This window comes from Myxine glutinosa, chromosome 11, assembly GCF_964187855.1.
Source record: "Myxine glutinosa chromosome 11, kmMyxGlut1.1, whole genome shotgun sequence".
Lineage (NCBI taxonomy): Eukaryota > Metazoa > Chordata > Myxini > Myxiniformes > Myxinidae > Myxine > Myxine glutinosa.
Genome location: NC_136271.1, coordinates 45,041,544 through 45,069,417, shown reverse-complemented (window position 1 = coordinate 45,069,417; position 27,874 = coordinate 45,041,544). Strand labels below are relative to the sequence as shown.

Sequence of the window (27,874 nt, the reverse complement as noted above, 5' to 3'; positions counted from 1 at the left end):
AATCATACATTGCTGGAGTAATTCTACACATTATGAACAATCCTAGATTGCAGGAACAATCCTACATTGTGGGAACAATCCTACACTTTGGGAACAATCCTACGCTGCTGGACAATCCTACATTGCGGGAACAATCCTACACCCCTGGAACAATCCTACACTGTGGGAAAAATCCTACACTGTGGGAACAATCCTACACTTTGGCAACAATCCTACATTGCGGGAACAATCCTACACTTTGGGAACAATCCTCCATTGCGGGAACAATCCTACACTTTGGGAAAAATCCTACATTGCGGGAGTAATTCTACACTTTATGAACAATCCTAGATTGCAGGAACAATCCTTATATTGTGGGAACAATCCCACACTTCGGGAACAATCCTACGCTCCTTGAAAATCCTACATTGCGGGAACAATCCTACACTCCTGGAACAATCCTACACTGTGGGAAAAATCCTACACTGTGGGAACAATCCTACACTTTGGCAACAATCCTACATTGTGGGAACAATCCTACATTGCGGGAATAATCCTACAATGTGGGAACAATCATACAGTGCAGGAACAATCCTACATTGCAGGAACAATCCTACATTCCAGGAACAATTCTACATTGTGGGAACAATCCGACACTGCGGGAACAATCCTACACTTCGTGAACAATCCTACATTGCGGGAACAATCCTACATTACGGGAACAATCCTACATTACGGGAACAATCCTACATTACGGGAACAATCCTACATTACGGGAACAATTTTACATTGCAGGAACAATCCCACATTGCAGGAACAATCCTGCATTGCAGGACAATCCTACACTTTGGGAACAATCCTACACTCCTGGAACAATCTTACATTGCAGAAACAATCATACATTGTGGAATTAATCCTACACTGTGGGAACAATCCTACACTGTGGGAACAATCCTTCACTGTGGGAACAATCCTACACTGTGGGAACAATCCTACATTGCAGAAACAATCCTACATTGCGGGAATAATTCTACACGTTATGAACAATCCTAGATTGCAGGAACAATCCTTATATTGTGGGAACAATCCCACACTTCGGGAACAATCCTACGCTCCTGGAAAATCCTACATTGCGGGAACAATCCTACATCCTGGAACAATCCTACACTGTGGGAAAAATCCTACACTTTGGGAACAATCCTACACTCCTAGAACAATCTTACATTGCAGAAACAATCATACATTGTGGAATTAATCCTACACTGTGGAAACAATCCTACACTGTGGGAACAATCCTACATTGCAGAAACAATCCTACATTGCGGGAATAATTCTACACTTTATGAACAATCCTAGATTGCAGGAACAATCCTTATATTGTGGGAACAATCCCACACTTCGGGAATAATCCTACGCTCCTGGAAAATCCTACATTGCGGGAACAATCCTCCATCCTGGAACAATCCTACACTGTGGGAAAAATCCTACACTGTGGGAACAATCCTACACTTTGGCAACAATCCTACATTGTGGGAACAATCCTACATTGCGGGAATAATCCTACAATGTGGGAACAATCATACAGTGCAGGAATAATCCTACATTGCAGGAACAATCCTACATTCCAGGAACAATTCTACATTGTGGGAACAATCGGACACTGCGGGAACAATCCTACACTTCGTGAACAATCATACAGTGCAGGAACAATCCTGCATTGCGGGAACAATCCTACATTACGGGAACAATCCTACATTACGGGAACAATTCTACATTACGGGAACAATCCTACATTACGGGAACAATTCTACATTGCAGGAACAATCCCACATTGCAGGAACAATCCTGCATTGCAGGACAATCCTACACTTTGGGAACAATCCTACACTCCTGGAACAATCTTACATTGCAGAAACAATCATACATTGCAGGAACAATCCTACATTGTGGAATTAATCCTACACTGTGGGAACAATCCTACACTGTGGGAACAATCCTACACTGTGGGAACAATCCTACACTGTGGGAACAATCCTACACTGTGGGAACAATCCTACATTGCAGAAACAATCCTACATTGCAGGAACAACCCTACATTGCAGAATTAATCCTACACTGTGGGAAGAATTCTACATTGCAAGAACAATCCTGCACTTCTGGAACAATCCTACATTGCAGGGAAAATTCCACACTTCGGCAACAATTATACATTGTGGGACCAATAATTTGGATTTCACTTTGGGATCAATGGGTTAGTTCCTGGCCCCTCAACCTCAGATATGGTCTTTCTGCGAACTCAATAATGGACTGACACTCTGAACCTCAAGCATGAAGTCAGAGCAGTCTCACTGGACATATCTTGAGAATTCGACACAATCTGATACCAAACGTTGATCATTAAAATTTCTACCAAAGGCATCGGAAGTTCTCTCTTTTACTGGCTGGTGGATTTTTTGTGTAGCACTTTATTTGCAAGCAATGTGTATCACTTGCTGTTGTTGGATCTTCAAAGCTATCCTTAAAGGTTGACTCTATTCTCAGAAGCTGCATTACCAGAATAGATGATGTGCAAGCATACTATTATGTGTATGGGGGTAGGCAATGAAATACCGTAGCCCAGATAGGATTGTATAGGATAGTGTGCTCCGAATGTCTCGAAGAGAAACCTTCCTGTAATTAAGTCAGGACTGGATGTCCGCGCAAGCGTTATGCGTCTCCATGTCGAGGGGTGGAGCTATGCTAATTAGTTAGGGTATAAGGGTAGATTTCCTGTGTGTAAATGCCTCTGTAGTTTTCCCTTTGTTCTTATGGCACTTACACCACCAGCCATGCAATCAGCGCCTAAATTAAATAAAGCGATCGCTGACCGGATCCGGACACTACAACTGACACCACCCAGCTCAAATCTTCTCGATAGGTGCCAAGAGTGGCCGTGAGGCCACGCCCCGAAGACCGATTGGTTAAAGAACGGAGGAGCGATGCGATGGCACGGCACGATTGGTGAGAGTGTGACCTCATCGTCGAAGATTCCAGCACCAGGAACAAAAAGGTGAAGCGTCGCCATTTTCTCTCTCTCTTGTGCTGGGTTCGTGACAGGCATTCGCATGTTCACTCTCCCTGTTCCGGGCGTTGGTCAAGGTGGACGCATCTGTCTCTCTCTCTCTCTCTCTGGTTGTTGGCTCGTGAGGGCAGCGCTTCAGTTCGTGCACACCTGGGAAGTTCGGGACGGTCGGAGCTTGGTGCAGCCGAGCGAGAAGGACTGAGGGAGGAGTTCTGGCCTGTTCGCTTCGCGGGTGAACGCGACTTTGTGCCAACGCGTCTTCCCGCGCAGGGACACGGAACCGGCGACGCCACCAAAACCATCGTTGAGACCGGAGCTGAGTACCAACCACACTACATTTTTACTTTCATTTATTTTCCCCTTGTGTTGTATATGAGTCCGTCAGGAGGCGCCTCAATATAGGAATTAGATTTACCACACATTCTTTGTTCCCTGGCATTATTTTCATTAAACCCATTATTTTTACATTTTCAATTTGTTGTCTGTCTTGTTTATTTGTCGTGGGTTCGGGGACATCCGTTCAGGTAAGCCTTGTTACCCTCCACCCCCGCACGTGTAAAAGGATCCGCCATAGTTTGGGTATACGCCTCGGAGGTAAAGCCCAGTCGGCCATCCGTCACTCTGAGGTCTTTATTACAGGGTAGACACACGACAATACGATCACCATGAGGAGTTGAAGGGGTGACAGTTGTCCTTGAATGGCATTTTTGGAGAAACGTGATGTGATGTTCATAAAATATTGATGCTCCATCCATGTGAATACACTATGATCTGTTTGGTGCTCCCATCTGATCCTCCCGCATAATGTGTTACGATGGGCTCCAGAATTTCCCATCGTCGACCTATGGGTACCTGTACATTGATTACACACCAACATGCTCGTCCCACTCGCGATGATACATTACGTACAAACTTGTGAGCAAATTTATTTGGATGGAAAGTCATTTGCAATACACCAATGGACCTGCAGTTCATTCTCCGGGTGGAAAATCCAATTTGGGGAAAGCACCGCGCCTGTGGAATAATAGACATTCCGCAAATTTTTATTGTGATGCTCAATCTGCGACCACAACTCACCTGTATCTGCTCTTCCTCATGCTCCAGCGAAGCCTGCATCTCCTTCTTCAGTTCATCAAATGCAATGATCTGCAAAAGAAGAGAAGAATCATTCATTTGTTGTAGCAAATCAATCAATGATGGTCCATGTAAAAGACTGAGATTTTTAATTTATTTAAATAAGGGTGGATTAATCATAAATCACGGTGGATTAATCATAAATCATGGTGGATTAATTATAAATCATGGTGGAATCATCATAGATCATGGTATAATCCCCTGTACATAATCAATATGCGAAATGTCTTTGATACTAACCATTCAACCGCAACCACCAACTCCTTCCCTGGATGTGCCTTGCATTCCCCTTCTCTCCCACCCCAGTCCCCCATTATTCCCTACCTTGATCAAAGGCACACGGATGGAAGATTTGTACAAGAAGGATAAAGACACAGTGAGATAGACAGAGCAACAAAATATACCGAGGCTGGCAGGATGGCCTAAAGCTCCGCGTACTCGCCTTTGAGATATCTACAGCCTGGGTTTGAATCCCGATGCAGCTATAAACCCCCATCCTGGTGTTTCACATACAGGCATCAATGTGTGTGCCATTCCTCGGAGAGACGTTAAACTGGGTGTCTCGTCTGCCAGCATTAGTTTGTGGACCATAGAGATCCTACGGTGTCCTTCGAGATGAGGATGTGCATTATTTTCCATCAGGCTGAACAAATATTAAAAAGGTTCTTGCTGTGAGCTGCAGGGGGCACTGCATCAGCAGCACAGTCACAACCCTGTCAATGATGCAAACCCGCATTAGCATGCTGGATACAAAACTAGAGCAATGCGACTGTGTCGCCAATATGCCTCTGCATAGTCCACGCCTATGACAATGGGTTGATGCCCTTGTTCACTGTCCTAAAAAGAAACAAGTTTGGTTTACATCCCCTTCAACTGTTCTCAAGTATCACATTTTTACCACATGATAGGTTTCACATCGATCGGTGAAACGGTTTGGGAGAAGGGATTTTTTAAAATATCGGCTTTCAAGCTAATATGGCTGCCAAACCACGTGACATATGACCTTTAAAAATGTACACTCTGCATATGTATGGGTAGAGGATCACATTTGTGAAGTTTTGTGTTGATCGGATAAGGTTCGTTTTTCTATCCAAGATGGCTGCGAAACCACATGACCTACGACGTCATCATTTTCAAACTGTATGCAACAATGGTGTTAGATTCCGTTTGTAAAGTTTGGCATCGATAGGGTAAGTGGTTTATGAGATATAATTATTTAATATTTTCCTTCAATCCAATATGGCTACCAAACCATCTGACCTAAGATATCATAAATTTAATATTTCAATACAAATGGGTCATGGATCATATGCATGCAATTTCAGATTTTTAGGATAAGACATTCGATTAAAACATTTATGGCTGGTATACCACTTCACCGATGATGTCATTATCATGCTTTTGTTTCCCACTGGGAGTGCTTGACAATGTGCCAAGTTTCAAATGTTTCCATTCAGCGGTTTCCGAGAAATATATTTTTAAATTACTTGTGTTTAATCCAAGATGGCTGCCATACCACGTGACCTATGATGTCACAATTATCATAAAAGCATTCCGCATGGGTGTCACTCCTACCCTGAAAGTTTTGTCTCAATCGGACATGTGGTTGCTGAGAAAAACGATGTTTAGCCCGTACGGACGGACGGACGGACAACCCGAAAACATCATGAGCATCATGAGCTGTGTGTTCAAACAGGCCGAGCGAACCCTCCTTCCCCTTTTCCAGCCCAACTCCCCAACTTTATCTCCAATGACCCTTTCACCATTCATGTCATTGACCGTTCCCATGCATATAAAAAAGACAGAGTGCCCTGAGAGTTGCATTACCTTTGCTAAACGCCTCGCACCTCCCTCCATTCCCCGCCAAGGTGTGCAGCGACGCTGACTCAGGAGCGCACAGACATAATGCCTGATTCATTCTTCAAAGTCGACTCATACCAAGGATTTTAAAAAATGCTACTTCCTCGCTTGAGACTCGGAATTTACCAGGATAGATCATGGACAAACAACGCTGGGAAGGCAATGGCAAACCACCCAGTGTCACCCTGTGCCAAGAAACTGCTTCGGCAGCGCAATCGCTCTGTACGGTACATCAATTATCGTGAGTACTGCACAATAATACCTGTGAATTAAAAGGGTTTATGATTGAATGCTTTACGGGAAGGGGTAATGATAATGTATCGTATTTTAATGGCGTTATCATTTGAAACGAGTGAAAACAGCAATGAGGTTTTTATTTCCACGAGCACTAATTCACTGTCACTTGGTCTTGAGGCCAGAGGCTGGCAATGCAGCATAAGGTGGTTTTTCTTTTAATCAAGTTATCTCATTATGAGATGGTTATGAAGGAGCTCGGGCTCCCACGTCGATCGGAAGAATGGACGCGACAAAAAGCTGGAATTCGTCCGAGTTGCTTTATTCAAACAAAACACTCAGGTACTCCGAAAAGCCCGTTTATCGGGCAGCAATATATATACACACATTATCCCGGAGCGTTTGCCCTGGAAAGGCGAGAGGGGGCGTGGCCGAGCGTCCTGGCTGCGGCCTGGCAAGTTGAGGGCGAGCCTGCCCGGGCATGCCCGGGCGTCCCGACCGAGGCCTGGCAAGTTGAGCGCGGGCCTGCCCGGGCGTCCTGGACGAGCCCGGCATGGTGATCGCTCCGCGTCCTTGATAGGTGCAAGGCGATTGTGAAAACCCAGCGGTAGCCGCTACACACGTCCCCCCAGAATCGACTTGCACCGGCAGGGTCAATTTGAGGGGGGTCCTGATGACCCGGCCGAAGCGACCCCTGGCGGGTCGTGGGGGGGGGGGGTCCGGTGTGGTGGTGGGCGGTCGAGTGGGGGGCACCGTGGACGGGGGGCGGCCTCGCCATGGCGGAAGGGCCACCCGTGGTGGTTGATCGACGTCCACGTGCGCCGGCTTGAGGCAGTCCACCACAATCCGGTCCGACCTGCCGCCGATGTCGATGACGAACGACTTGTCGTCCCGTCGCAGGACCCGGAAGGGCCCGTTGTACGGAGGCCGGAGTGGCCCCCGATGTGCGTCGTGACGCACAAAAACATACTCCGCTGTGCGAAGTGCTGGGGGGACGTAGGACTGGGGGTCACCGTGGTGGGATGTTGGCACGGGGGCAAACCGTCGGGCGGCCTCCTGGAGGTCCGAGCGCTGGTGAGCTGTGGACCAGGGACTGGTAGCGTCGGGCACGAATTCGCCCGGGATGCGTAGCGCCTGGCCGTAGACAAGCTCGGCGGTGGATGCCTGGAGGTCCTCCTTGGGGGCCGTGCGGAGGTCGGCCCAACCGCCGTCTTGAAGGCCGGCCATGAGCGCGGCCTTCATGGAGCGGTGGAATCGCTCGCACAACCCGTTTGCTTGGGGGTGGTAGGCCGTAGTACGGTGGAGCTTGACCCCCAGGTTGCGGGCGACCGTGCCCCACAGCTCGGAGGTGAACTGTGGTCCGCGGTCTGACGAGATGTCCGCCGGTGCGCCGAAGCGGGCGACCCAGGTGGCGATGAAAGCCTGCGCCACGTCGGCGGTGGTGGTGGAGACGAGGGGAACGGCCTCCGGCCACCTGGTGGTCCTGTCCACCATGGTGAGCAGGTGTGTGAACCCCCGTGACGGGGGGAGGGGGCCCACCAGATCCACGTTGACGTGGTTGAAACGTCGTTCGGGCACGGTGAAAGGTGCCAGCGGGGCCTGGGTGTGTCGGTGGACCTTGGCCCGTTGGCAGGCTGTGCAGGTGCTGGTCCAATCGCGGACGTCCCGACGAAGGCCATGCCAGACGAATCGCGCCGACACCAGCTTCTGGGAAGCTTTCCGGCCCGGGTGGGAAAGGCCGTGGAGGGAGGCGAAGATGCGGCGTTGCCAGGTGACGGGCACGATGGGGCGAGGCTGGCCTTGGGAGACGTCGCAGAGCAGGACAGTGCCCGCGAAGGGGATGTCGGCCAGGCGGAGGCCCATGTCCGCCGCCCAGAGGGCTTGCACCGTGGTGTCGGTGGTTTGGTCCGCCGCCATAAGCGCGAAGTCCACGCCCAGGTGGACCGCGTTCGCGCTGGCCCGGGAAAGACAGTCGGCCACGGCGTTGTTTTTGCCGGCGACGTGCCGGATGTCCGTGGTAAACTCCGACACGGCGGAGAGGTGGCGCTGTTGGCGGGCCGACCACGGCTCCGTGACCTTGGCCATTGCGTAAACCAACGGCTTGTGGTCGACGAACGCCGTGAAAGGTCGGCCCTCCAGGAGGTGGCGGAAATGGCGAACGGCCAGGTGTAGACCGAGGAGCTCACGGTCAAACGTGCTGTATTTGAGCTCGTTCGGCCGGAGCTGCCGGCTGAAAAAAGCGAGTGGCTGCCAAACCCCGTTCACCCATTGCTCATGTATGGCACCCACCGCGTAGTCGGAGGCATCCGTGGTGAGGGCGATGGGAGCGTTGAGCACCGGGTGAGCGAGCAGTGTTGCGTCGGCGAGGGCCCGCTTTGAGCTTTGGAAGGCCGCATCCATTGCTGCGGACCAGGCGATGTCGTGCTTGGCCGGCTTGCCCCGGAGGGCTTCGTAGAGGGGCCGCATGAGTTGAGCAGCGCGGGGCATGAAGCGGTGATAAAAATTCACCATTCCCAGGAATTCCTGCAGGGCCTTTATGGTGCGGGGACGCGGGAACGTGGTGATGGCCTCGACCTTGGTTGGCAGCGGCACGGCCCCGTTCTTGGTGATGTGGTGGCCCAAAAAATCAACGGCCGTCGTGCCGAAGTGGCATTTGGCCGGGTTGACGATGAGGCCGTGCTCGCTGAGGCGCCCGAACAGTGTTCGGAGGTGGAGGAGGTGCTCGGCCCGGGACGTGCTGGCGACGAGGATGTCGTCCAGGTAAACGAAAAGGAACGGCAGGTCACGCAGCACGCCGTCCATCAAGCGCTGGAACGCCTGAGCCGCGTTCTTGAGACCAAACGGCATCCGTAAGAATTCGAATAAGCCGAACGGCGTGATGACTGCCATTTTAGGGACGTCGGCCGCCCTGACAGGTACCTGGTGATATCCCCGTATGAGATCAATTTTCGAAAAAATGACCCGTCCCGCCAGACGGGCGGAGAAGTCTTGGATGTGAGGGATCGGATACCTGTCGGGGGTGGTAGCGTCGTTAAGGTGGCGGTAGTCGCCACATGGGCGCCAGCCGCCCCCTGGCTTTGGGACGATGTGTAGTGGCAAAGCCCACGCGCTATCGGAGCGCCGCACGATGCCGAGGTGTTCTAAAGCGTCGAACTCGGCTTTGGCCATGGCGAGCTTGGCTGGGTCGAGGCAGCAGGCTCTGGCGTAGACCGGCGGGCCCGTGGTTGGTATGTGGTGCTCGATCCCATGCCGTACTGCGACGGCCGAAAACGTCGGCCGCGTGAGGGCCGGGAACTCCGTGAGCAGGCGAGCAAACTCGTTCGCCGCCGGGAGGGCGCATGCCAGCTCGGTCGGCGCGGAGCTGCTCAATGTGCATACCAGGGAGCTGAAGGTTTCGGCGTTGATTAAACGACGCCATTGGACGTCCACCAGCAGTCCGTGTGCGCAGAGGAAGTCGGCGCCTGGCAGAGCCATGGGCACGTTTGTGGTTACAAACGTCCAAGCAAAGCGTTGGCCGCCGAAGCAGAGGGTGACGTTGCGCGGGCCAAAGGTGCGGATGGCCGATCCATTGGCCGCAACCAAGGAGGGGCCGCAAACCGCGGACTGCCTGTCCTGGTCAGAGGCGGGTATGACGCTCAGTTGGGCGCCGGTGTCGCACAGGAAGCGCCGTCCGGACGCTTTATCCGTGATGAACAGTAAGTTGCCCGTGTGGCCGGCACTCATGGCTGGTAATGAACGCTGGCCCGGCCGTTTCCCGGCCTGCCGAAGGTGCACGGGGGTCGGCATGTCCGGGCCTTCTGTCCGAACCTGGCATGATAGTAACACCATGCTTGGTCAGGTGGAGGCCTCGGTCGTCGTGCTGGAGGTGGTCAGCTCGGTGTAGCGGCCGCCAATTGCGTCGGCAGTTCGGTCGTCGACCGTGCCGGGTGCTCGGGCGCCATGGGTGTTGCGTCGGATGGCGGTGGGCCCCAGGTCGCTGCTGCGATGCGCTGCGGCGGAGATCGGCGGAGATCGGAGATCTTGTCGGCGGAGATCTTGTCGGCTTCCCTGGCAAGGGCACGGGGATCCGTGATCATCGTGCTTGCCAGGGCGAGGCGTACCGGGCTAAGCAGCTGACGGAAGAACAGCTCCCGGAACAGGAATGCCGGAGAGTGCTCGCCGAGCAGCGAAAGCATGTAGTCCATTTGCTCGGAAGGGCGCGTGTCGCCGAGCTCGGGCAGGTCGAGCAGGCGCCGTGCGCGTTCCGCCGATGGGAGGGCGAAAGCGTCGAGGAGGAGCTTTTTAATCACGCCGTATTTGTCAGCGGCTGGCGGGCTCTCGAGGAGGCTCAGGGCGCGGGCCGCGGTGGCTGAACCGAGCGCTGCTACCACATGGTGGAAGCGGGTGTCGTCGGCCGTGATGCCTCGCAGGGCGAACAGGGAGTCCGCCTGTGCGAAACAAACCGCCACGTGAGCCTCCCAGAAGGTAGGCAGTTTAAGGGCCACTGCCGTGTCCATGTCGGTAGGTCACCAATGAAGGAGCTCGGGCTCCCACGTCGATCGGAAGAATGGACTCGACAAAAAGCTGGAATTCATCGGAGTTGCTTTATTCAAACAAAACACTCAGGTACTCTGAAAAGCCCGTTTATCGGGCAGCAATATATATACACACATTATCCCGGAGCGTTTGCCCAGGAAAGGCGAGAGGGGGCATGGCCGAGCGTCCTGGCTGCAGCCTGGCAAGTTGAGGGCGAGCCTGCCCGGGCATGCCCGGGCGTCCCGACCGAGGCCTGGCAAGTTGAGCGCGGGCCTGCCCGGGCGTCCTAGACGAGCCCGGCATGGTGATCGCTCTGCGTCCTTGATAGGTGCAAGGCGATTGTGAAAACCCAGCGGTAGCCGCTACAGTTATACCCTATCCACAAAGCTGTGAAATAAATACATTGCAGGTAAATGATGTCTTCACAAAATGGCCGCAATGAACCTCAGAGGAATCAAAAACCGCTCATGGCGGAAATGCTGCGTCTTCGTGATGGGGTTGAACCTACTCGAGAGCAATCAGCATACCTTCACAAAGATGTACAACACAGTAAGTTTGGTCCCATTTTCACGTATCTCTTGTATTTGCTTTATTTTAAATGCCTGGTTTGTTTGTTTACACCGACTTGCACCTCGTTTTACGGTTTAAAATTGAAAATTACCTGTCATTAATCCTGGTCAGCCTCTCAACCATCTCGGTCCGCCTCTGTCAACAATCTAGGTCCGCCTCTGTCAACCATCTCGGTCCGCCTCTGTCAACCATCTCAGTCCGCCTCTGTCAACCATCTCGGTCCGCCTCTGTCAATCATCTCGGTCCGCCTTTGTCAACCATATCGGTCCGCCTCTGTCAACCATCTCGGTCTGCCTCTGTCAACCATCTCGGTCCGCCTCTGTCAACCATCTCGGTCCGCCTCTGTCAACCATCTCGGTCCGCCTCTGTCAACCATCTCGGTCCACCTCTGTCAACCATCTCGGTCCGCCTCTGTCAACAATCTCGGTCCGCCTCTGTCAACAATCTCGGTCCGCCTCTGTCAACAATCTCGGTCCGCCTCTGTCAACAATCTCGGTCCGCCTCTGTCAACAATCTCGGTCCGCCTCTGTCAACAATCTCGGTCCGCCTCTGTCAACAATCTCGGTCCGCCTCTGTCAACAATCTCGGTCCGCCTCTGTCAGCAATCTCGGTCCGCCTCCGTCAACAATCTCGGTCCGCCTCCGTCAACAATCTCGGTCCGCCTCCGTCAACAATCTCGGTCCGCCTCCGTCAACAATCTCGGTCCGCCTCCGTCAACAATCGCGGTCCGCCTCCATCAACAATCTCGGTCCGCCTCCATCAACAATCTCGGTCCGCCTCCATCAACAATCTCGGTCCACCTCCGACAACAATCGCGGTCCGCCTCCGTCAACAATCGCGGTCCGCCTCCATCAACAATTTCGGTCCGCCTCCGTCAACCATCTCGGTCAGGCATCTCCATCAACCATCCCGGTCAGGCATCTCCGTCAACCATCCCGGTCAGGCCTCTCCCTCCATCAATCCAGGTCAGGCCTCTCCATCATCCATCCCAGTCAGGCCTCTCCGTCAACCATCCCGGTCAGGCCTCTCCGTCAACCATCCCGGTCAGGCCTCTCCGTCAACCATCCCGGTCAGGCCTCTCCGTCAACCATCCCGGTATGGCCTCTCCGTCAACCATCCCGGTCAGGCCTCTCCGTCAACCATCCCGGTCAGGCCTCCCCGTCAACCATCCCAGTCAGGCGTCTCCATCAACCATCCCAGTCAGGCCTCTCCGTCAACCATCCCGGTCAGGCCTCTCTGTCAACCATCCCGGTCAGGCGTCTCCGTCAACCATCCCAGTCCGCCTCCGTCAAACATCCCGGTCCACCTTTGTCAACCATTCCGGTACACCTGTCAACCATTCCGGTCCACTTGTCAACTCCGCCTCAACTAACCATCTCAGTCGGGTGCCTCCAACAACCATCCTGGTCAGGCGCCTCCAACAACCATCCTGGTCAGGCGCCTCCAACAACCATCCTGGTCAGGCCTCTCCGTCAACCATCCTGGTCACGCGTTTCCATCAACCATCCCGGTCAGGCATCTCCATCAACCATCCCGGTCTGCCTCCGTCAAACATCCTGGTCCGCCTTTGTCAACCATTCCGGTCCACCTGTCAACCATTCCGGTCCACCTGTCAACCATTCCGGTCCACCTGTCAACCATTCCGGTCCACCTGTCAACTCCGCCTCTGTCAACCATCCTGGTCAGGCATCTCCATCAACCATCCCGGTCAGGCATCTCCGTCAACCATCCCGGTCAGGCCTCTCCGTCAACCATCCCAGTCAGGCCTCTCCATCAACCATCCCAGTCAGGCCTCTCCGTCAACCATCCCGGTCAGGCCTCTCCATCAACCATCCCGGTCAGGCCTCTCCGTCAACCATCCCGGTCAGGCCTCTCTGTCAACCATCCCGGTCAGGCCTCTCCATCAACCATCCCGGTCAAGCCTCTCGGTCAACCATCCCAGTCCGCCTCTGTCAAACATCCCGGTCCATCTTTGTCAACCATTCCGGTACACCTGTCAACCATTCCGGTCCACCTGTCAACTCCGCGTCTATCAACCATCCCGGTCAGGCGTCTCCATCAACCATCCCAGTCAGGCCGCTCCGTCAACCATCCCAGTCAGGCCTCTCCGTCAACCATCCCAGTTAGGCGTCTCCATCAACCATCCCGGTGAGGCGTCTCCATCAACCATCCCTTTCCGCCTCCAACAACCATCCCGGTTAGGCGTCTTCATCAACGATCCCAGCCAGGCCTCTCCGTCAACCATCCCGGTTAGGCGTCTCCATCAACGATCCCAGTCAGGCCTCTCCGTCAACCATCCCGGTCAGGCGTCTCCATAAACCATCCTGGTCAGGCATCTCCATCAACCATCCCGGTCAGGCGTGTCCATCAACCATCCCGGTCAGGCGTCTCCATTAACCATCCAGGTCAGGCGTCTCCATCAACCATCCCAGTCTGTCTCCATAAACCATCCTGGTCAGGCATCTCCATCAACCATCCCGGTCAGGCGTCTCCATCAACCATCCCGGTCAGGCGTCTCCATCAACCATCCCGGTCAGGCGTCTCCATCAATCATCCCGGTTAGGCGTCTCCATCAACCATCCCGGTCAGGCGTCTGCATCAATCATCCCGGTTAGGCGTCTCCATCAACCATCCCGGTCAGGCGTCTCCATCAATCATCCCGGTTAAGCGTCTCCATCAACCATCCCGGTCAGGCGTCTCCATCAACCATCCCAGTCCGCCTCCATAAACCATCTTGGTCAGGCGTCTCCATGAACCATTCCTGTCCGCCTCTGTCGCTGCCTCTGTGAATGGAAGATTACGTTTGAAGTCAGCGTGTCTACTCTCCTGCACCTAATTTACTCTTCAGGGCTCCAAGAGCATCTTCAATGTGGATATCCAAGGGGGAGAGTGGGGGTGGAGGAAGGAGGGAGGGGGGGAGAGGGATGAGGGAGAGCAGAGATGCAAGGAAGTTTTGGAAGTACACAGGTTCAGGAAATGAAAATGAGTGATAGATGGTTGTATTACCTCAATCTTACCCATATCCTACTGCATGTTTCATTTCCTCACCTCAACCTCAAGCACATCCCTATAGTCTCCCTCGTACCCAATCAGGCGAACCACACCAGATTCGTTATTCACACCTGCAAGCTGGTAAGGCATTCATTTTCTCATAATATTTCATGAATTCCCCAAGATTACCTTCCATTTCTCCTCACACGAAGAAGCTCCTCACCGGCAAGACTCCCTAGAGTTATGCACTCTGGCTTCTGAGCCATCTCGCCTGGGTTCGAATCCTGACCCACTATAACCTCCCATCCCGGTGTGTCACAGGCAGGATCATTCATCATTGCGTGCGCCATCCCTCGGAGGGACCCGAAACTGGGTATCCTGTCTGCTTGCAGTTGCATTCACGAGAGGTTGGTGAATGTGAAAAATCCCACGGTGTCCTTCACAAAGAGTGAGTTATCTCCGGCATCCTGAACAAATTACAAAATTCCTGCCACCTTCAGTCGATTGTTTCAGTGGCGACCCATCCATGATTGGCTCCAGGTTGTGATATGCCACTACCCTCTACAAAGAGTATGGGCCTCTAATTATTTTATTAATATTAATGATCCAGAGGAAACTTTAACATCTGTTCAGCTAATCAAGCTGGAAATAAATTTTTGAAATCCAACCTGATATTTTTCCCACCTGTGGCAGGTATCTAAATTAACAAGGAAGCAAAAAAATAAATAAATTAAAAGATCGAGACTGGCATGATGAAAACTTTGTATTAATGGGGAAACATTCATCATGTCAACAATGTCCATCGAGATGGGACACTCGATTTAATAGAATAACTCCCACGATCAATTAGGCTCATTATGTTAGTCTTTTCTGCCATAAATCACGAAAATTACCAAAGGTGAAAAACATTAACTTATTTACATCAATCATATTGGAGATCCCGAACCCTGGTGTTGGGCTAGCGGCTAGGGTGCCGGCTTAGGATCCTCGGATCCTGGGTTCGAATCCCGGTCGATCGTTGAATTAACGCCAGGGGGGTTGACTCAGCCTGTATTCATACCTTCCGAGGTCGGCTAATTGAGTACCAGTTCACTGGTAATTCCCTGTTTGTCGTTAAAAAGGCGGCATTAAGGGTTGGCGTCAGGAAGGGCATCCGGCCGTAAAACATTGCTTCAAAAAGGGGACCGAAAAACAACAACAACCACGGTCCCCGAAAAAGGCCAACCCCCGCTTGCGGGGAAAAATGGCCCCTAAAGGTGGCTTTTATATTGGAGATCCCCCGACTGCCACCGGCATCACCTGAGTTTCTTATTATGATGAATTATCATGTCCGCGATTTATATTGCTGAATACTTTAGGGCTTGTGGGATGGGGGGAGGAGAGGGTGACTTTCTGAAGTGTCTTGGCACCGCCCCGCAGTGGCGTCACCAGGGTTGGTGTCACCCAGTGCGGTAACTCATGGTGTCACCCCCCCCCCCCCCCCCTCATTAGTCAGGTTCACTATGTTAACAAATATAATTTCGTTCAAAATTTTGGGAGATTAGCAAAACTATATATTTTTGGAATCATCAGAGTATGGAGAATCCGAAAATGAATGTTGGCATTTGCACAGACACAGATTTTTGATTTTCAAAATGGCCGCCATAAAATACATATTTTGCGCGATCTCGGCTTCTAGTCAACCTAGAAACTTAATTAAATATGCTAATCCTATGTTTTCTGGGTCAAGGAATCCAATAAAGGCCTCAAAATAGTGCTCAGGATTATAGAAAAGGAACAAACAAAGGTGATTGAAAACCATTGTCTTTATATTTGTGATATAACTGTATTACATAATACATGATATTGCAAGTCCTTTGGAGTTATAGGTATGGGTTTATAAAGCAAAAAAACGGCCTTGTTAGTATCAAATTGAACTATAAGTCCTACACACAGGATCTACGAGGTCTATATCGTTCAGGAATATGCTTTTACAGATCTTCATCACTGTCCTGAGTGTCATTGTCACAAAGGTGTCTACGCAAATGTAAACATTAATTTTTGGATTCCTCATGCTCTGAATATTCCAAAAATGTATAGTTTTGCTAATCTACCAAAAATTTGAACGAAAAAACATCGTGAACCTGACTACGTGGACCTCCTCCCGTACCAGACCATACAGAATCCTTAGTAATGTTTTTTGTACTAATGTTACTTGTAAATCGTAATTCCCGTATATCACTGAATGTAATAGCAATAGTAGTGACATAAACAACTAGCAAAGTTAAAATTACACCTTTAAATTACAATATCATACGCACAGCCTAAATGTATTTACATTTACATAGTTTCATGTGGTTAAAGTGAAAATTCGGTAAGAAAACAATAGAATTTGAAGTAAAAACGTTGAAGAACTACATCAAAGTTATGTTGATTTTAACGTTAAACTTTATTGTTACATGAGATACATTAATGGATTAGGTTTGCATAATATCAATGACGGCCCAAATAATGTAGAACCTGTAGACAAATGCATATGGAAATATACTCATGAATGAAATACCATAAAAATAAACAGGAACAAATACACAAGCATTTCAGCACTTGGTGAACGTCTCGACTAATTCAGAACCTTCCTTTTTTTTTCTTTCTTTTTTGTATACTGAATCGAGGCTCGTGAAAGCCTGGCCTTCAAAGCTGCGAACTTGTGAATCACTTCATCGAAATCAACGCCTTTCGCCAACTCGCTTACAATTGATAATATCGCAAGATGGGAAAGCCTTGACACTGCAAAAATTTGGTGTCACCCCCTCTGATAGTGTCACCCGGTGCGGTCCGCACCCCCGCACCCCCCTAGTGACGCCAGTGGTCTTGTGGACAGGATTCCAATGTTGGGATAAATAAATAAATTATCAGGACTTAGAAATCACATAATTATGGATTTCTGTTGCAAAGATTAAAGCAAATAAACTCAACAGGAGAGATATTTGCAGCTATCGAAAGTTTCAAATTTTATTGATCAACCCTCTCTCTACGACTCTCGTGCAATGTGAGAGACGGCACACACCTGATTCGTCGCCATACCTGCGAAAACCAGAGTGACAGTTTATAGTCGGGTCAGGATTCGAACCCAGGTTAGAAAGTTCAGAGGGGAGTGTGAAGTATCCTACCAGCCCAAATTTTTCTCTCAATCAGTATTTTTTACAAGTGATATCTACGATATAAAACACAGTCAGTTTGTGTTTGTGTGTTTGTACAGATGTCTGTCCCCCTTCATAAGTTTGGGTTTAAAAGGCCAATCTTTTAACACGAATGTGTGTTCACTCCGGTCTATTTCTGAGAAGAAAAAAAAACTCAAAAAACATTTTCCATCAAAGAGTAATTATGTCTCTTCTATTGAAAATGTAGACGGTGGCTTGCAAACTGAGCCTCAAGGGCGGTGTACAGAAGGATTTTTTTATAATAACAATAAATACAAGGTGCATGGAAGTGAAATTCGCTGCACATGATGTGTAACACACACAGAATAAAACAAGTGTTCATTTACATCTGTATGATGTCTAATAAATAAAGATAGAAGCACACCTGACACCAAGCCGAGGCTTCAGACTTTGGCATGCTCACAAGGCTGCACCGGTGAATAACCTGTTCCAACTCGTCATTTTTGATGGACTTTTATACCAGTTTATATATACATATATATTGTTGCGGATCTCAGCGCCGGCCTTTTCCCCTTACCAAGGGGGGATTAATCCCCTTGTCTTTGACTGACCGACGGGACCCAGGACCTATGACGTCCTTCCCGGACAGCACGAAATAGGGTTTTAGGAGTAAGAATTCGCTATTACCTAATTACTCACGCTGCCCAGAAACGAGGAAATAAGCCCCGCCCGAATCATGGGTGTTGGTGGATACGCCGAGCAGTAGCGAACCCGTGACCCGAGCCGTTATCAATTACTAGACCCCGATCCAAGTGGTTCTTATTTGTGCCACGCTTACCCAATGATGGAAATCACAGAAACGGTCGAATTCAGAAGAAAAGGAATAACAAGATTTATTTACACGATGTACAATAATCAGAAGAAGAAGACACAGTGCAGTACTTAATCACAGTCTTAACTTATTCCCTGGACAAACGGGCCCGTTCACACTCAGACACACTCACACGGGGATTGCAGATGAACAGGTCAGCACGTCCAGGGATGGCGTCCGGGCAGCTCTCCCTCCGGTCCCCAGCTCGCACCACGAAGAAGATGAATAGCCAAGATGGCAGGAGCTCTCCGCGTGTCATTGGCATGCACGGGATAACACGGAGCGAACGGTCGGGCTGGGCTCTGGCGGTTAATCACTCGCGTGGCTGCGTACATAATAAGCGAATAGGTGCTAACAATGCGCTTCTCAATTAAGGGCTCTCTCTCGTGCAAGTCCTTTCATGCGAGTCCTCCGGCAAGGCACAATTCCTTCCAGATCTGGTAACGAGTTCTTCTCATAAGTCCTGCTGGCAAGTCCTGTTCATGGGCTTTGTGCGAGGGCTTATATCGCCCTGCCAAGCAAACTCTCTGGAACGTGCCAGACGTGCCCTTACCACGCCCTATCACGCCATGCCCTCAGGGCCCCTGGTTGGCTGGTGGCCCTTACCGTCACCGCCTCTGACGTGCTCCTCGACTCTGCCACACCCCGACCCCATGCTCCTCCCTCTTTTCAGGCCTACCTCGTGTCACTGGACTAGTTTCGAGCAAACCAAGGGCAGCGAATGCTGCTGGCAGCCAAAGCGTACCACACGGATGGATCAGCCAATTGGGGCGCGGGATTGAGTTTGCCCATCGGTGGAATTAGAGGGTGGCCGCAAAATGAAAGGACCGAAGCTCATTTCTTTACACAACGCAGATGTTACGAGGGAAATGGCCTACTCTTACACATACTATGACATAACTAATATTCTAAGTGTGCCTACGTGTTGCTCGTGGACTAACTATGGGGGGCAAACCTTTAACCTTTAATGATGTCATATTTACAAATCTCAAAACCGTATAAATATATATATATATATATATATATATATACATACATACATACATACATACATACATACATACATACATACATACATATATATATATATATATATATATATATATATATATATATATATATACATACATATATATGTTGGAACCCATCTGTGGATCGGTCCCATCGGCCGATGGGTCTGACCCGTTTGGCGACCCATCTGTGGATGCACGAGAAATGACAATGCAGACCCATCGGCCGATGGGTCTGCGCCATCTGCGGATGTGTTGTTCACCTTGAAGGAATGTGTTGACAGAATGGTGCTCTTCAATCAGGTACACAGTCATTGGAATTACATGTGGTAGGAATTTAACAGAGATGATTTTTAAATGTTTTATTATCTATTTCTACCCATCTATTTATACATTTTGTCAATACATTTTGTAATTAACAGATACATGGCAGTTTTAGTAAAGCTTTACATAACATACTCAACATTAATACAAAACATGAGGTGTTCTTCTGATAATGGCGGAGGGGAATGGTGGCAGGGTAGAGAGTGGCAGGTGCTGATGATTAGGGTTAGGGTGAGGGTTAGGGTTAGGTTAACTCATCCACCATTGATGCATACACATTCCTTCAAGGTGAACAACACATCCGCAGATGGCGCAGACCCATCGGCCGATGGGTCTGCATTGTCATTTCTCGTGCATCCATAGATGGGTCGCCAAACGGGTCAGACCCATCGGCCGATGGGACCGATCCACAGATGGGTTCCAACATATATACAGACTTGGCATTTAAAATGGAATTTTTTTTTTTCTTGACTTGGGTTTACTTTCTGAACTCAGTATATCAATCTGGTGAGTTTCTTTTACCCTTTGGTGATATCTTTGTTGAAAGAAGCATGTCACTGATTGTCTTTCGCAGCAAGAAGTCAATAACAGGATTATATCACAGGTGGCGTGACAAAATGTAAGGACAGGTACATTTGACAATTGGCTTCACAATCGGGTATACTTGTATAAGGGTTGTTGTGTTCTGTATTAGTGGAAAACAACTGCAGCAAGTCTACAAAAGTTATTGCCGCTTCCTCTGGACATGGTCCGTCAACTTGACAATGCTGTGTGTCATGGAGTGGTGGCTTTACTAAATTCTGGCATGAAACAGCGTGCTATTGCTTGGCAGTATGGCATCACTCAAGGTCAGGTGTCAAAGTTCCTGAAACGAAATGCTCAGAGGGGTGTCCCTACTCCAATACCGAGGCCAGGACGTCCATGCAGAACCACAAGGAGAGATGATCGCCAGCTGCACCGGTTAGTCTGCAATGGCCGTACCAAGTCAGCTAATCGGCTTAGGGCTGAGTGGCAGCAACTGACAAATGTGCCTGTATCCAGAAGGCTAGTCAACCAACGACTGGTTCAAGCAGGCTATCGTGCCAGGTGGCCCCTGAGAAAGCCACACCTGACCAGACAACACAGCCAACGCCGATTGCAGTGGGCCAGAGAGCACCGTCAATGGCGCCAGGACACTGGAATCACGTGACCTTCAGTGGCGAGTCTAGATTTCTGGTCTATCGTCAAGATGGCCGCGTCCGAGTGTGCAGACAAGTGCATGAAGCCCACAACGAAGATTGTATAGTGCCAAGAGTCCAAGCTGGAGGTGGTGGGGTGACCGTTTGGGCTGCTTTTCATGCAGGGGGCAAAACTGACCTGGTTGTTCTGAATGGAAACCTGAACCAGTTCAAGTACAGGGTCATTCTGGAAGAAACATTGCTTCCATTTGCTCGTGCAGCCTTTCGAGGAAACTTTCTCTTCCAGGGTGACAATGCACGGCCTCATCGTGCTCGCATGATCCAACACTTTCTTGCTGACCGTGGTGTAGAGCATATGGAGTGCCCTGCCATGTCCCCGGATATGAATCCGATAGAGAACTTGCGGGCAGAATTAACGCGTCAAATCGACAACTTGGACCAGAAGCCTACATCTGTGCGTGAATTGCAGCAGACTCTTGTCACTGCATGGCAAGCGATTCCTGTCCAAACCTTGTCAAATCTCGTGAACAGCATGCCTCGATGCGTATGTGCTCTCCTGAATGCTCATGGGGTTACACGACGTACTGAACTGTAATTTTACTGTCCGTAATCCCAGTCATAATTTAGCTTTTGTTTCTGTTGAAATTTTTTTTGGCTCATGTGCAAAATAAAGAGATACTTCTGGAAAACGTACAGAAGTTTAACACAGTACTGTCCGTGAATTGAGTTCGATATCAGTTTACATCACTTTCAAGGATCAATTTATTTGCTTCGAAATGTCAAATGTGGTTTTTGTTTCTTTTGAAGGTCACATGAACAAAATCTAGAATAATTTCAACATAATTCCAATGAACTTTTGGTTCTAAGTCATCTTGAAAAGTAAGTTCACCCACACAAAAAAAATATTCCATATTAAATGCCAAGTCTGTATATATGTATATTGGTATAACGTCAAAAACGGCAGTCATTTGAATGCAGAGAAGCCCTGTGATTGGCAAGGACTTGGACCAATCCATCACGTGAACCGCCCCCAATGGAACATAACGGTTTCACCACCACACCACTCTCACCCACTCTCAACGCCTCTGAGGAAGAGAACAAGTTTGCTCTCGAAACGTCAGGTGATTAATAAAGAATTTCAATTATTTTTACTGCTCAATGTGTTATCCTTTACAGTATACAATATGAATCCTGAGCTGCAAATCTTTCGACATGTATATATATATAGTGCATACAGAAAGTATTCAGACCCCTTCACTCTTTTCACATTTTGTTATGTTGCAGCCTTATGCTGAAATCGTTTAAATTCATTTTTTCCCTCATCAATCTACACTCAATACCCCATAATGACAAAGAGAAAATAGGATTTTAGAAAGTTTTGCAAATTTATTAAAAATAAAAAACTGAAATATCACATTGACATAAGTATTCAGACCCTTTTCTATGACACTTGAAATTTAGCTCAGGTGCCTCCCATTTCTCTTGATCATCGTTGAGATGTTTCTACATCTTGATTGGAGTCCACCTGTGGTAAATTCAATTGATTGGACATGATTTGGAAAGGCACACACCTGTCCTGTTTTCCTGTTTTCTGAGGAGTTTGTAGACAGTGTGGTGAGTGTGACTAGAGTGAGTGATAGGTTGATGATGGTGAAAATGATGATTGGAAAGCTCTTGGTGAACGTCATCTCGGGATATGCTCCGCAGGTTGGTCGAAGCGATGAAGAGAAGGACAAGTTCTGGTGTGCGATAGAGAAGCTGATGGAAAACGTGAAAGATGAGGAAGTTGTTGTGGTGGGAGGAGACCTAAATGGACATGTGGGAAGGAGTATGGACGGTTTTGAGGGAGTTCATGGGGGTTACGGATATGGTGTGAGAAATGGAGAAGGTGAAAGGATTTTGGAGTTTGCTGATGGAGCTGATTTGTTGATTTGTAATACTCAGTTCCAGAAAGAGGACAATAAGCTTGTTACATACGCGTCAGGTGGGTCGACGACAACCGTTGACTACCTGATGGTGCGTAGGCGAGATAGGGGGCACCTCCGGGACACAAAGGTGATCCCGGGGGAGGAGGCTGTTTCACAGCACCACTTGGTTGTCTGCGACATAAGGGTGAAAGGTGCGAGGAGAGCTCGGCGGGTGAAGTACCAACCGAGAATGAAGGTGTGGAGGTTGAAAGAGGTGACAGTAAGGGAGGCATTAAAAGAGAGGCTGAGTAGGGTAGAGGATGATGTGGTTGAGCTTGAAAGTGGTTGGATGTCAATGAAAGCTAGTCTGTTGGGAGCCGTTGGTGAGGTATGTGGATGGACAAAAGGACCACCGAGGCACTCGGAAACATGGTGGTGGGCTGTTGAAGTTGGAAAGAGGATTGACGAGAAGAGGAAGAAGTTCAAAGAGTGGCAGAAGGCGAAGGGTACGGGAGCAGAAACAGCAGAGCATGAAAGTTATAAGGCAGCCAGGAAGGCTGCAAAGAAAGAGGTAGCAAAGGCGCAGGAGGCATGGAGGAAAATGTTCGGAGAACGCTTGGATTCGGAAGAGGGTCAGAAAGCAGTATTCAGGATTGCAAAGCACATAGCGAAAGAGAGGTGTGATGTGATGGGGGTGAGTTGCTTGAAGGATGAAGTGGGACAAATCGTTGTCGACCCAGATGGAATTAAAGGAAGATGGAAAAGATATATGGAAATGCTGTTGAATACAGAGAATGAATGGGATGACAACATAGAGAGTAACCCAGTTTTAGGACCGGCAGAGAAGATAACTGAGAAGGAAGTTGAGGAAGCGATAAAAGCAATGAAGAGTGGAAAAGCGGGAGGGCCGACGGGAGTTGTGGGAGATATGTTGAAGGCAGCAGGAAGTTGGGGTGTGAAGAGAATGACAGAGATCTGTAATGTGGTGGTGAAAGAAGGCCGCATTCCAGTGGATTGGGGACTGAGTACCCTCGTCCCTCTATACAAGGGGAAAGGTGACCCTCTGGAGTGTGGCTCGTACCGAGCGATAAAGTTATTGGAGCATGGAATGAAGGTATTGGAAAGGGTGTTGGAAAGGAGGATAAGGAAGAAAGTGAAGATCGACGAAATGCAGTTTGGATTTATGCCAGGAAGAGGAACGACAGATGCGCTTTTCATTGTGAGGCAGTTGCAGGAGAAGTACATGGATAAGAGGAAGAAGTTGTTTTTTGGGTTTGTTGATCTGGAGAAAGCATTCGATAGGGTTCCACGCAAAGTATTGACATGGGCATTGAGGAAGTTAGGAGTGGAGGAATGGTTGATCAGAGTAGTGATGGCAATGTACAAAAGAGCACGCACAGCTGTAAGGACGAAGGACGGGAACAGTGGTGAGTTTGAGGTGAAGGTTGGAGTGCATCAGGGGTCGGTACTAAGTCCACTACTATTTGTAGCTGTGATGGAGGTGCTGGCTCAGAACGTAAAGGAGGGTTTACCGTGGGAGTTGTTGTATGCAGATGATCTGGTGTTGATTGCGGAAAGTATGGATGGACTGAAGGAAAAGATGAACAAGTGGAAGGAATGTATGGAGACAAAAGGTCTGAAGGTGAATATCGGAAAGACAAAGGTGATGGCAAGTGGTAAAGCATGTGGTGAGGTGGAAAGAACTGGGAAGTGGCCGTGTGCTGTGTGCAGGAAGGGTGTCGGAGTGAACTCCATTCAGTGTACAATGTGCGCTGAGTGGGTTCATCAAAAATGTAGTGGTCTGAGAGGGTCATTAACCAGTGTGGCAGCTACATTCAAATGTAAGGTGTGCGCAGAGGGAGCTGCAGATGGAGGAAATGTTGAGTTGGATCTTGGAGATGGCGTGAAGCTGGAAGGTGTGAAAACATTTTGCTACCTCGGAGACATGCTGAATGGAGAAGGTGGATCAGACTCGGCAACGGTTGCTCGAGTGAGATGTGCATGGAAGAAGTTTCGGGAACTGAGTGGCGTGCTGATGAGGAGGAGAGTGTCGCTGAAGCTGAAGGGAAAGGTGTATGCTACATGTGTGAGAAGTGTTATGATTTATGGGAGCGAGACATGGGTAATGAACGTAGAGCAGCAACGAAGGCTGGAAAGGGTGGAAATGCGAATGGTTCGATGGATGTGCGGAGTATTGTTGAGAGAGAGGAGGACAAATGATGAATTGCGAAAGATGATGGGAATATTGCCTGTGATTGATGCTGTGAAGAGGAACAGGTTGAGATGGTTTGGTCATGTATTGAGGAAGGATGAAAGTGACTGGTTGAGAAGAGTGATGGAAGTTAATGTAGAAGGAAGTAGAGGACGGGGAAGACCAAGAAAGACTTGGCTAAAGATGGTGGAAGAAGAAATGTGGGCAAGGGGGTTAACAAGGAGAGATGCAGAAAATAGGGCAAAATGGAGAAGATTGTCATGGGGACCGCAAGGCTAACCCCTGCTCGAGCAGGGAAAATTGCCTTAAAATGCATGTTGTTGTTGTTGTTGTTGTTGTTGTTGTTGTACACACCTGTCTATATAAGGTCTCGCAGCTGACAATGCATATCAGAGCAAAAACCAAGCCATGAGGTCGAAGGAACTGCCTGCAGAGCTCAGACAGGATTGTGTCGAGGCACAGATCTGGGGAAGCCTACAAAAAAATTCTGCTGCATTGAAGGTTCCCAAGAGCACAGTGGCCTCCATAATTCTTAAATGGAAGAAGTTTGGAACAACCAGGACTCTTCCTAGAGCTGGCCACCCGGCCAAACGGAGCAATCGGGGGAGAAGGGCCTTGGTAAGAGAGGTGACCAAGAACCCGATGGTCACTCTGACTGAGCTCCAGAGATCCTGTGTGGAGATGGGAGAAACTTCCAGAAGGACAACCATCACTGCAACACTCCACCGATCTGGGCTTTATGGCAGAGTGGCCTCTCCTCAGTGAAACACAAATGAAAGCCCACAGAATCTTGTTTCTCACAGTCTGAGAGTCCTTTAGGTGCTTTTTTGCAAACTCCAAGCGGGCTTTCATGTGTCTTTCACTGAGGAGAGGCTTCCGTCTGGCCACTCTGCCATAAAGCCCAGATCGGTGGAGTGTTGCAGTGATGGTTGTCCTTCTGGAAGTTTCTCCCATCTCCACACAGGATCTCTGGAGCTCAGCCAGAGTGACCATCGGGTTCTTGGTCACCTCTCTTACCAAGGCCCTTCTCCCCCGATTGCTAAGTTTGGCCGGGTGGCCAGCTCTAGGAAGAGTCCTGGTTGTTCCAAACTTCTTCCATTTAAGAATTATGGAGGCCACTGTGCTCTTGGGAACCTTCAATGCAGCAGAGTTTTTTTGTAGCCTTCCCCAGATCTGTGCCTCGACACAATCCTGTCTCTGAGCTCTGCAGGCAGTTCCTTCGACCTCATGGCTTGGTTTTTGCTCCGATATGCATTGTCAGCTGTGAGACCTTATATAGACAGGTGTGTGCCTTTCCAAATCATGTCCAATCAATTGAATTTACCACAGCTGGACTCCAATCAAGGTGTAGAAACATCTCAAATATGATCAAGAGAAATGGGAGGCACCTGAGCTAAATTTCAAGTGTCATAGCAAAGGGTATGAATACTTATGTCAATGTGATATTTAAGTTTTTTCTTTTTAATAAATTTGCAAAACTTTCTAAAACCCTGTTTTCTCTTTGTCATTATGGGGTATTGAGTGTAGATTGATGAGGGAAAAAATGAATTTAAACGATTTCAGCATAAGGCTGCAACATAACAAAATGTGAAAAAAGTGAAGGGGTCTGAATACTTTCTGAATGCACTGTATATAAGCTCTAGATAATGTTACTGAAAGGGTAGCAAAGAATAGAAAGATTATGTGTTGAAATACACATTTTCATAAGAAACTGGGACAACCGGGGACTGACAGCGAATCTTCCATTAGTGTTGTGATCGAGGTGTGAATATCAGGTACACAATGGAACCAAACAAAATTCAGCCAAGAAAAAATCTTTGTAAATGTTGGAATAATTATGTGATACAAAATGTGTTCGTCTTGTATTATCGTAATATTTTCAAAGAAATACGCAACAAATAAGATGACGCTTCACATCCATGGTACCGTGAATTGTGTTATGGACAATGTTATCATTATCTTATTGTGCTGAATATAATAAAGTCACATTAATTTGAATGGCTGTAACTATATAACTGCAAATGCAGTTTACTGGACGAGCATGGTGATTAACAACATCAAATTATATAAATATTTTCACCCTTCCTCGTTCACATTATCACTGGTAAGATTTAATGCTCCATTACTCATATTGATGACAGGTATTTTAGAAACCACATTGTTACCTGTTATTTCATAACATCGTACAACAATAGCATAAACACTTTGTTTCGTATTTTTAGGTCATCTCATCCTGATTCTCGAAGAGATGAACTTGTAAAATGGGTCGTGATGTCCGTCCGTCCATTGACCTTTTCCTATTTTTGCTACCTCTCCCTTATCACCCACTGATTGTTCTGAAACTTGACACATGAATACAAGACAGTAGCTCACACAATCACTCGGGTTTATATTTTGCAATTTTGGATCATGGGGTCTCTCGGGGAGCAGGGTTGGGGGGCTGGAGGGGGGAGGGGGGAGCTACCGCCTGAAACTTTGGCCCCTTACTCATCACTTATTTACCAACAGATTGCTCTGGTGCAGCCCCTCTACTGTATGGTCCACAGCATTGCCCGGTCTTGTTTCAATTTCCAATGGGGGTTGAGGGGGAGCGAGTGGAGGGGGGCCGGGGCTCCCAGGGCTCCCCCCCCCCCCCCCCCCAGATCAGCAATGACCTCAACAGATGACCATCAGCACACTTGGGGCTATTTGTAATATTTTGCATGGTTAACATTTGCAACGTCATGATAACAATTACAAACCCCCTGTCTGTATAAAAGCAGTATTGGAACAGACTGTTATTACACCCTCTGAAGCATTATTTGGACAATATTGCACTGCAGGAAGTAGTATATTGGAAACTGGAGGAAACTCTGACAGGAAGAGGTCTGGCAGACCCAAAGCCACAA

The 27,874-nt window shown here is 48.8% G+C and overlaps 1 long non-coding RNA gene across 1 annotated transcript in view; it reads right to left on the bottom strand.

Annotated features, from left to right (window-relative positions):
• LOC137436221 (uncharacterized) overlaps positions 1 to 27,874 on the bottom strand; it is a 42,421-nt gene that overhangs the window by 11,631 nt on the left and 2,916 nt on the right. The window contains exon 3 of the long non-coding RNA XR_013624949.1: positions 4,118 to 4,186. This is a non-coding gene — a long non-coding RNA (uncharacterized LOC137436221). The remainder of the gene's footprint in view (positions 1 to 4,117; positions 4,187 to 27,874) is intronic.